The sequence below is a fragment of the Eptesicus fuscus genome, chromosome 14, assembly GCF_027574615.1.
Source record: "Eptesicus fuscus isolate TK198812 chromosome 14, DD_ASM_mEF_20220401, whole genome shotgun sequence".
Taxonomy (NCBI): Eukaryota; Metazoa; Chordata; class Mammalia; order Chiroptera; family Vespertilionidae; genus Eptesicus; species Eptesicus fuscus.
In genome coordinates, this window is record NC_072486.1 from 11872571 (window position 1) to 11883254 (window position 10684).

General features: G+C 45.2%; 1 non-coding gene across 1 annotated transcript; it reads left to right on the top strand.

The window, feature by feature from the left end:
* The first annotated feature begins 10255 nt into the window (after positions 1-10255).
* LOC129151533 (small nucleolar RNA SNORA54) lies at positions 10256-10380 on the top strand. Its single transcript, XR_008558193.1, has one exon. It is a non-coding gene; the product is annotated as a small nucleolar RNA SNORA54 (small nucleolar RNA).
* Positions 10381-10684: the final 304 nt, after the last annotated feature.

Below are 10684 nucleotides of genomic sequence, written 5' to 3' on the forward strand. Positions count from 1 at the left end.
ATATTAATCCAGGGCTTTGAATCTAAGAATGACTAAACCAGTAAGAAAAAAAAGTCGGAGCCAAGCCATAGTCTAGGAATTGCCTAATAAGCCAAGACATGCCTGCGAATGAGTGAGATGTCTTCATCCTGGCTTTTTGCTTCGCCAACATTTGAAGTGATAGATGAAGGAAACATGCATCATGGCTTGTTGAATGAATGAGTGAAAGGGGGTAATGCAATAATAACAAAAATAATGACCCCCCCCCCCCACATCCTGTTTGATTGGATGTAATCCGCTTCCCTGGATTGACAACGTCTCCCTTCTGCCTTCTATGTCATGGTTTGATCAAGGCTCCAGGGGAGTCCACCCACAGCACGGAGGCTCTTCTGCACAGATCCAGATGGGGAAAGAGAGGCTGAGGCAGAAGGAAGGGTAAAAGTTCCATCCTCAGACGGCAGTTCAGATTCAGAAAACAGAATGAGGAGTGGTGGAGGCCATCTCACGGCTTCTTTCACCTTCAACTTAAGATGTAACTCTTAAGATGCATCTGCATCTATTTCTATCAATCTCTGTGACCTTCCTTCCTTCCTTCCTTCCTTCCTTCCTTCCTTCCTTCCTCCCTCCCTCCCTCCCTCCCTCTATTCCTTCACTTTTCAGAAATAAAACTAGTATAATGAGAAGTCTGAAGTTAGACCTTGAAAGCTGGTACTACTCTTATTTTAGAGGGTCAGATTTTTTCTTGATTGGCTTTAATAACCCTCTTACCCTCTTCTACTTGTTCTTCTCTGAGACTTATCCTTGATGTGACTTATCAGAGAACCTCTTTGAAAATGTTTTTGTTGAATGGGGCTCAGTCAAGTAAAAGTTCACTTTGCAAAAGATAAAAATGAAGCTTTCTGATAGGGACTTGGTAGCTAATTTCTATGGAGGTTCATTTTCACAGGCATGCATATCTACTAAAAATGCTCTTTCAAATTTTAAATTTGAACTAAAATTAAAATCATCCCTTTCAATTAATGCCCCATCATGGAACATTAAACACATAAACTCATTTATGTGTTTTAACTGCTGCTTAAAATTTATATATATATATATATATATATATATATATATATATATATAGATAGAGAGAGAGAGAGAGAGAGAGAGAGAGAGCTTAGTGTGCATTATAACAGCATGCCACCTGAAAAGTAAAGTTTACTTGAAAGCTTAACTGGCCTTGCAATGAAACAGACTAATCAAGTAACAGCATGCAAATATGCTATTTCGAATATTTTTCTGATTGAGCGAACAAGCCCACAGATTCACCATTTTATATTTAAGAGAATATATCTTATATTCTCTTAAAAACATGAAACTCACTTTGAAAGTGCTGGTTTGAATGGGCACTATTAAGTCTTTATCAGTTCTGAGCATTTCAGCCTTTTGCATCCAGAAATTTCTCAATCTGACAGAATAAGAAATGCATTTACATGGCCTAAGCTCTTAAATTGTCCCTTTCAATTAATGCCCCATCGTGGAGCAATCTGGAAACCATTACTCAGTAACTCTTCATTATAATTGCTTGCAGCTGAGTATCCAGCCCTTGGTAATATAAGAATAAAAGAAAACTCAGTTAGTAACAAGTGCAATTGATTCCATTCAGAATTCCCCTGGTGCTTTGCCATGTTTGGCCTGCATGAGAGGAAACACGAGTTTTTTTTTTTTCTTTTGGGGCCAGGAAATGAATTGGCAGACATAAGATGGCTTGTGTGGTGCTTGCCTTCATTTTTCAGCTGGTCCTAGTTAAAAATGAGACGCTGGGGCTCCTGCTTTCTCCCCCACTGGCTACATTTTTTTTTTTTTTTGAGGGCTTTTCTGGTCATAGATAAGACAACAAAACTTCAATTTTGCTGCAAGCTAACAGCATCCAGAAACTGTCACCTTCCTGGCCACAGCGACCCTGGGACTCACCTCTGCGAAGGAGTGGGTTTAGAGTTAGACTCACTCCCACCTTGATCGTCTTCAGGGAGCCGGGTCCCTGGTGCATTTGCACAGGTGGAGAGGAGAGTGTTTATGTGTTTGGAGTCTATCCATCACCAGCTCCGGAAAGGTGAAGCTCTAAATTATGATAGATGAAAATGTGAAAATGTGATATGGTAAACTCCCCCCCGCCACCTAATGCCCCACCCACCCTGTGAATCAGGGACTTGGCTTTCAGGAATGGTGGAAGGAATGTTCTTATCACTTGTCCCCCAAAGAGACCACGCAGCTCAGTGCTGACCCCACACTCCAGTGAGCACCCGGGACCATGGGGACAGCCAGCTCATAGCATCCTGTCCCCCTCTGTCCCACAGGTGAGGCCAGGCGACAAGCATGCCCTAGCTACTTCATAAATTAAAAAGGTATAAACTACAGAACACATTTTTATTATAAAGAGAATGGATGCTCGGCATAGAAAAGTGGAACCCAATGAAACTCTAACTGCTCTTAATTAATTTCCAGTTGTTGCTTTCATAATAATAGAAAAAAAACAAACCACCACTCTATAAAGTCAAGTGGCATTTCATTTGATTTGCTATAGAGAAAAGACTGTGACGTCTCCCACGACCTGGGACAACCGCTATAAATATTTTAGCGTACTTCTATTTTTTTCTATGCATTTATTTGGGGGGAGGTGTTTGTTATTTTGGTCTGATTATTCTGTATTTCTACACTTTTGCAAACTTAAAAAGACTGCTGTGACAGTTATTACTAATTCTATGTTTTGAAAGCCCACACCAGGGGTTTTTAAAGGAGAGAGAAGCAATTTCATAATGAGCCCAAACAGAAAGAAGAGCAGAAGAGCTAGGTCTTGGGCCCTTGGAGGGTCCAGGAGCTCAGAGGAACAGGAGCTGGTACAATGCCAACTGGTGTCACTGGCTGCCAGACCGGAGTCCCCACCCACCCAGACTCTCAAGCTCTAGAGTGATGAAAAGAACTGCGAACAAGCCTTAAGGGAGAATATTTTCCCACTAATCCTATATAATAAAAGCCTAATATGCTAAGTGTCTGGTCGTCCATTCAACCAATCAAAGTGTAATATGCTAATGATATGCTAAGGCCACACAACCACTCACTATGATGTGCACTGACCACCAGGGGGCAGATGCTCCAACCAGTAAGGGTTAGCTTGCTGCTGGGGTCCGGCCAATCAGGACTGATCGAGATGGGCCAGACACGCCCTAGAGCCCTCCTGTGGTCCTTCCCTGGTTGGCCAACCTCCCGCATCCCTACCTGGCTCCAATCGTGCACTAGTGGGATCCCTCGGCCTGGCCTGCACCCTCTCACAATCCAGGACCCCTTGGGGGATGTCATGGAGCTGGTTTCAACTGGATCCCATAGGCCAGGCCGAGGGACCCCACTGGTGCATGAATTTGTGCACCGGGCCTCTAGTAAAGAAATAAAAGTAAATACTTAGAGGCAGGTTTCTGAAGGCAGGGAGAATTGGATTGTTTTGTGTCCTTGATTCCATATTCCCCTGTCAAAGAGATAGCAAACCATCAACAACGCTATCCTGAAAGTCTGCTGATGAAAAATGATCACTCTTACTGGTAGGATTTTCAATTTTTCTCTACTTTCCTCTCTTTAGATATAAAAATGTGCAGTCTATTAAAACCTGGATTATTGCCCTGGCCTGTGTGGCTCAGTTGGTTGTGCATCATTCCGTGCCCTGGAGAGTTGCTGGTTCAATTTTGGATAGCCTCCAAACACATGCCCAGATTTTGGGCTCAATCCCTATTGGGGGCATGTGGGAGGCAGCTGATTGATGTTCCGCTCTTGCATCGATGCTTCTCTCCCTCCCTCTCCCTTCCTCTCTCTCTGGGAATCAATGAAAATAGTTTTAAAACACACACACACACACACACACACACACACACACACACACACACACACACAACCTGAATTATTAAATCTTTAAAAAGAATTTTTTAAATGTGATAATGACATCTGCTGATGTCCTATGACCTGTCCAGTGACTGTGAATTCAGGCCAACCACTTATATTACTGGTTCCCAAGCTGGGGATATTGGTAGGATGGGGGTCCAGTCCTTTCTAATAAAGGAGATATGGCCAGTATCTTAGGCTTCTATGTTTGAAATAATCCCAAACTTCAACCTTTGAGGGCTGGTCTGGCCTGGGGCTTCCGCCAAAGGAACTTACAGCCACTGGCATTCTGTCTTTCATGGGAACTGGTCATGGATGGGTCCTGTTTTCTCATGAGCCAGACAGGCCTGTCTGCTCCATTCTCAGGCTATTTGCAGGACTTGGGCTTTGTTTCAGGTTTTCAACACCTTTATTCAAATCCTTTCCTCCTTCCCACTGAGGCAGTATTTAAGCAATTCTTCCTTTCCCAATCAATCAACAGATCTTTCTCAAGGTCTAATGAAGTGAAATACTTCATCCCTGCCCCAGGCTGCTGATTAGTACTGTCTGGGGCCTGCATTCCCAAAACCAGCATCTTGGCTCTTCATGATATTTATTTATTTACTAAATAGTGGTGAAATGCACGTAACACAAAAATTACAATTTTGACCATTTCTAAATGTATAGTTCAGTGGCATTAAGTACATTCATGTAGCTAATTTTATTTTATTTTTTTTATTGGTGGTTTTTATTTTTATAAAATTTTTTTTTGTTAATCCTCACCTGAGGATACTTTTCCATTTTAGAGAGAATGGAGGGGGAGAGACAGAGAGAAACATTGATGTGAGAGAGACGCATCAATTGGTTGCCTCCTCCACACACCCTGACCAGGGCAGGGGATTGAGCCTGCAACTGAGGTACATGCTTTTGACCGGAACTGAACCGGAACCTTTCAGTCCAAGGGGTCGACACTCTATCCATTGAGCCAAACCAGCTAGAGCCATTCATGTAGCTTAATGGCTTTTTAAGATTTTTGCTTTTCAGTGAAAATTATATCTGGTAATGTTGACTGATTTGAAATGTTGAGAAAAGATCATACTTTTAGAGGAGGTGGAATACTTGAAGGCCTACCGATTCTTCTCACTGTAGATTGAATTTATCTATATGTCTAGTCATAAGGTCTGATTGTGGATTGCTTATTTTGCACATGGAAATCCTATGACCTGGAATTGTCCCCGTGGACAAGAGGAGCATATCAATAATAGCTGCCTCTCCATTATTGGTAGAGGTTTCAGACCAGAGGCCTAAGAAAACAGACCAATCATAGAATGAAGTGAAGCTGAGGGAAACTACAGCCAGAGACAGGGGACTGCTTTGGGACTGGAGAAATAGAAGTGGTTGCACATGTATCAAATGCCTCATGGCTCCTCAGAAGCCCTCCCAGCAGTCCCCAAGCTAGCACCGCCCTGAAGCAGTGGTTCTCAGAGTGAGTGTACCCCAGCAGCATCAGTAGGAATGCACATTCTCAGGCCCATCTCAGACCCACTGAGTCAGAAACCCTGGGAGTGGGCCCATCAGTCTGTCCTTTAAGCAGCCTCTGTTGATCCTGCTGAGGGCTAACGTTTGGAGAACCACTGTACTTGAAGTGTTCTTGGAGAGGACTTCAGCCTTCCTGTCCCTTCACAGCATCAGCCTCTGTTTACACTCTGTGTCATTCAAGTGTTTATGGACACACATTTTTCATGCCAACTAGCCTTTAAATTCAAGCTCAGGTAAGGACACAGTCATCCATTTCCACGCCAGAGAAAATCGGGTTGGGTTGATTTTGCTGAGCGTCAGTAGGTCCACCTCCAATGGCAACATCCTGAGTCATTTTCAAGGATAATTTTGTGGTCAATTTTCACCTGGGATCACTTTGAACCCAGGCAGATCCTACCTGATTACTCCCCACCTCTCTATCTCACTGCTTTGGCTTCTAATCAAGAAAGGCTCTGCCTTGGTAGCCCAGCACACACTTAGCTCCTCCCCAAAGATTCATCTACTGTTCCACAAATCTGCCATATTCGGCTAAAACTCCGGCTAGATGACCTGCAACACAAAGATTTTCGAAGGGAAAAAATATTCCTTTTCTGTTCTTCTGAATGTTTTAAACGCATGCGAGTTCCTTCCAGCAGTTGCTGCCCCCCACGTGGAATGATCTTCCTGCATCGTTTGTATTATTAAAAGGCGTCCTGACTGATTATGAGCTTGGACATCCCAGGAGAAAGGCAGATCTAAGAATTCTGTTCAAGTCCAAAGGTAACATGGAGAAAACATTTTTCTCTGGGCCCCATAGAAACATCTTTCAAGCTGTTGCTCAGAAAAATACAAGAGAACCCTGTCATTTTGCTGCCAGGGAGGACAGGGAGGGCTTGGCTAAACATGGCTTTTTAAAAAATATATATTTTATTGATTTTTTACAGAGAGGAAGGGAGAGGGATAGAGAGTTAGAAACATCAATGAGAGAGAAACATCGATCAGCTGCCTCCTGCACACCTCCTATTGGGGATGTGCCCGCAACCAAGGTACATGCCCTTGATCGGAATCGAACCTAGGACCCTTCAGGCCACAGGCCGACATTCTATCCACTGAGCCAAACCGGTTAGGGCTAAACATGGCTTTTGATGTGGGAGCCAATCGGCCCCACACAATCCCTAAACACGTGGTACAGCCTGCTTTGCTGGGTTTGACCAGGTTCCACTGATAGAAGTGAGAGGTTTGAAAACTGGCAAAGAGGTGAGTAGGGAGCTGGAGCCTCCTGAGGGCTGAGCCTTATGGCCTGTCTGGCACCTGATGTCGTACGCAGATACACTTTGTAACTACTATCGAACGGCACGGGTTTCGCAGATGTCAGCTCCGTAGGGGCCTGGAGAAGGCCACCTGCACAAAGGTCTCTGGCTGGCTCCTTCCTTAGGTCTGCTACCCAACAAGAAACCAATAGCAAGGGAAGATTTACGATTTGGTGGGCGAAAGAGAAATGATTTCAATCTCTGGGTGCTTGAAGAGCACATTTTTGTACATTACATGGTTAAAATTGATCACTCCATTGACTTTTGTATGGGATGGGCCAAAACTAACGATGTCAGGTGATCAATGCGGAAAGTCTGTGCATGAAGAATTAAAAACCACAAGAATGGATTGCTATGGCAAAAGGCTCTCCATAGCAAGAGATAAGTGAGGGCTGGTCACTTCCAAAGAAGGCCGGACTGAGAGCCACCGCCCTGGCCCCGACACCCTGAGCTGACGCTATTACTGGCCAGTCTGAGGAGCATGGCTTACGAAGCAAGTCCTCTGCCAGTTCTAGTTCTTCTCATGGAGATTCTGATTTCTCTGTGCTGGTGTTTCCTGCCTCTGTGACTTGCTTTTTACTCCCAAGAAATAGATCCCAGGGTGCTGCTCTCTTTTATAATTGGTTCTTCCTATTTAAGTGGCTGAGAGAACCATACCTTGGTTGGCACCCACTCAGCGGGACGGAGCTTTGCGATCACACTGTTTCCTTGACTCCTAACACGTGCTTAGGCCACTAGGCTCCCAATGTAACTGCTGAACACCCACGGCATCTGGACCTATAAGACCTACCCCAACCCCTGACTTCCCAGCAAATATGTAGAGAATAATACAAGGGCATTAAATTAGACCTCATTACCTAGCCAGTTGGGCCGTCCAGCTCTCTCTCACGTAATAATGAGGTCTGATTTATTGTGATCATTATTCAGGCATTACAGGTCACTAAATAACATGCTCTGCCCACACATGTCTTCTGAGCTAATAAATATCCCGAGAGGAAACATTCTTGAGGGCGTGAGTCTCAGGGTTGGATCGGTAACTCCAGACTCATTAATTGTGTGAAGCCACTGGGCCTAGTGCTCACAAACTCTTGGGAACAGAGATGAGGAAAGTCTAATGACCAATCTGTGTGGGGGATGCGAGGGAGAGACAAGGAGAGACTGTCCACTGGATTTTTTGACCTGGGAGACCCGGCCAAGGAGGGTACGCTGGTGGAGGGACAGAGCCGAGGCTGACCCCACGCAAGTCAACCATGATCCAACGCCGTAGCCCAGCATGCAGGATGTGAGCCTTTCAGGAGCTGGACCTGTGTTCCTCTCTCTCCTCCTTGTACATGTGCTAATGGCAGACCACAGGGGAATTCCCTAAGTTCCTGTCACATCTCTCTCCTTCATCTCTGGGCCTTCGCACATGCTGTTCCTCTGTCTATAGCGCCATACCTCACTTCCACCTCTCCCTTCCTGCAGTACTTTCCTGTTTGGAGCTGTAGATGCCACGTCCCCCAGACGGCCTTCCACGAGCCTACAGTACCAAATAGGTATCCTCACACAGTGTATCACGCTGTACAGTTTCATTGACATTCACTGTCTTCTCTACTAGACTGTAAGCCTCTCCAGGGCCCAGTCTGGCTCTCATTGGTTGCTGTACTCCTAATGCCTAGAGAAGCACCTGGTACGTGGCAGGTGTTGACTAGCTGCCTGGCAAATGAAAAACATAATGCCCATGCACAAGAGAAGAAGAATGCCGAAAGCCATGCTGTAACGGTGCTGTGGCCTAGAGGGTGGTGACGTTTTCACTCTGGCACTCTCCACTCGGGGAGAAGGGGCCCTTAGCCACCCTGGACATCACTTCCCTGAACCTCGCACTATCTAGATATACACCACATGGGAAACGTTCTGAAGGAAGGAAGTTCCATCTGGTTAGTCTTGCATCCCTCAGAGCCCAGCCTGGGTCTTGGCACATAACAAGTGTTCATTAAATGGTACACGAAGCTACTGGCCTTTCCTACTCCCCAGAGGCTGGGGACTTGGGCCGCCTTTCTAGAGTGTGGGGAGAATGTGGTGTGTGGCTGGGGAAACTGAGGCTTCTTTTTGGCCCTGCCCTTCGTGAGAACTTTGCCAGCGGGCAGGGGGAAAGAGGTGCGGGCAGGGGTAAGGGCTCTCTGTAGGCCTGCCTCAGTGGATCGCTGCTGGGACGCCTGGCTATATGCTTTCCTTGCAGTCATAATTTCAAATCATCGGGTACTGAGGTTCCAGCTTTGGACATAATCGAATTACTGGAAAATGACAGTGTCGATGGATTGTCACAAGTCCTTTATTGATAACATCCATATTTATCTTTTTAAATTGCAATATATATATTTAAAGGCCTATTTGCCTCGAGGAAGACCCTGGGGATAGGAAAACAGGATTTAAAATCATCCTTTCTTTCTAACTCATAATGCAAAGTGTGTAACTGGTAAATACTAAGTAATCTGACCATATATCTGCATTATTTATGGAATAATTTAGGATTATTTGCTTCATAGAAAATTTAAAATGCTTTAAAAATTACAGAAATTAAATGAAATCAGGCTCCTTGAATTATCCATGAAGGCAGCTTCCCATAATCAATATCTTCGCCGTTCTGGGATGACATTACATCTCCAGACTATTTTCTAAGTTAATAAGATTAGAAATAATAAAGCGATATTATTTCTGTGTGAATTGGGGCCTCTGACCTGGTAATTTAATGCCTTCATTATTGCACGAGGAGAACGCCAGAGACCCATGGAGACCCATGTACTTGCGACTGCACTCTGCCTGGGTGATCGCCTATTCCTCTCGCTGACTTCGGGTGCCGGGTTATGTGCAATGGAGGACTATTCTGAACTTATGGTTAAAACACTGAGCATTGTTTTCAGGATAATAGCGTATACATTTAAAATGGGAAACTGTTATTGATTCAATCACAAAGACCAGTAGAATATGAGCTGACTTATTCCCGGGTTGTATCATTTCAGATATTTGCATGCTGGCCAAGAAGTGAGCTCTGTACAGTGGGGCCATGGGAGAGTTTTGTTGTTTTTGGTCTAGCCTGGGCTTGCTGCACTGTGTGGCTCATGCTTCTTTTCGCTGCCTTCTGGGAGAAAATGCAGGGAAGGGTGTAAATAAATGTGCGGGGGGAGAGGGGCTGAGCCCTACGTAACTCTTATCCCATTTTCTCACGAGCTCTGCTCCTGCCCCTTCGGAGTTGAGGAACCCGAGTCTGCAAGCACTTTCCCATGAACCTTAGCCATCGCCTGCGCAACTCTGAGGGAATTTCCTGCTGCTTATAATGTCCTGGGCCCACGCCTCGGCCCAAGAGACACGTTGGAGCCCCTCCGCGAGGCCTGCTCCGAGTCACCTGTGGTTAGGAGCCAATGGAGGGTGTGATTCCCAAGGCCATGAACCAGGTCTGAATGGGAAAATGCAGTGAAATGGGTGGGAATGTTCCATGAGAGATGGTCCTGGCTGGGAGAGGCTGGGCTAAAAGGAGATAGAATGTGTCTGTTTATGGAACACGCTTTAAAATGCTGAACACTCAGCACTGTTCGTGACCTGTGGCCGTGCTGTGGCTGACGGGTTCCATTCCAGTGCGACAGCAGCCCCTCGGCCACCACACTGACTGACTGAGGGTGGCTGTCAGTTTCAGGTCTTGGAGACAAGCAAATAAAATAAAATAAAATAAAATAAAATAAAATAAAATAAAATAAAATAAAATGCTGAACACTATGGGCAGGGGGCAGTTATGAATTCTTCAGTTTGACCAGAATAATAGGAAATTGAAATCTCTCTGGGAGAATGGAAATGATTTGTCAACTGGGTCAGTTGATTGTGGGTGACTTGCGGAACCAGCTCTGTCATCGGGAAGTTCTGTTGAAAGTTACGTGGCAGAGACGCCTTGGGCCCAGTTAGTTTTGGACTACGTACCAGTAATAACCATGGCATCCCACTGGGGTCCAGATGCCATT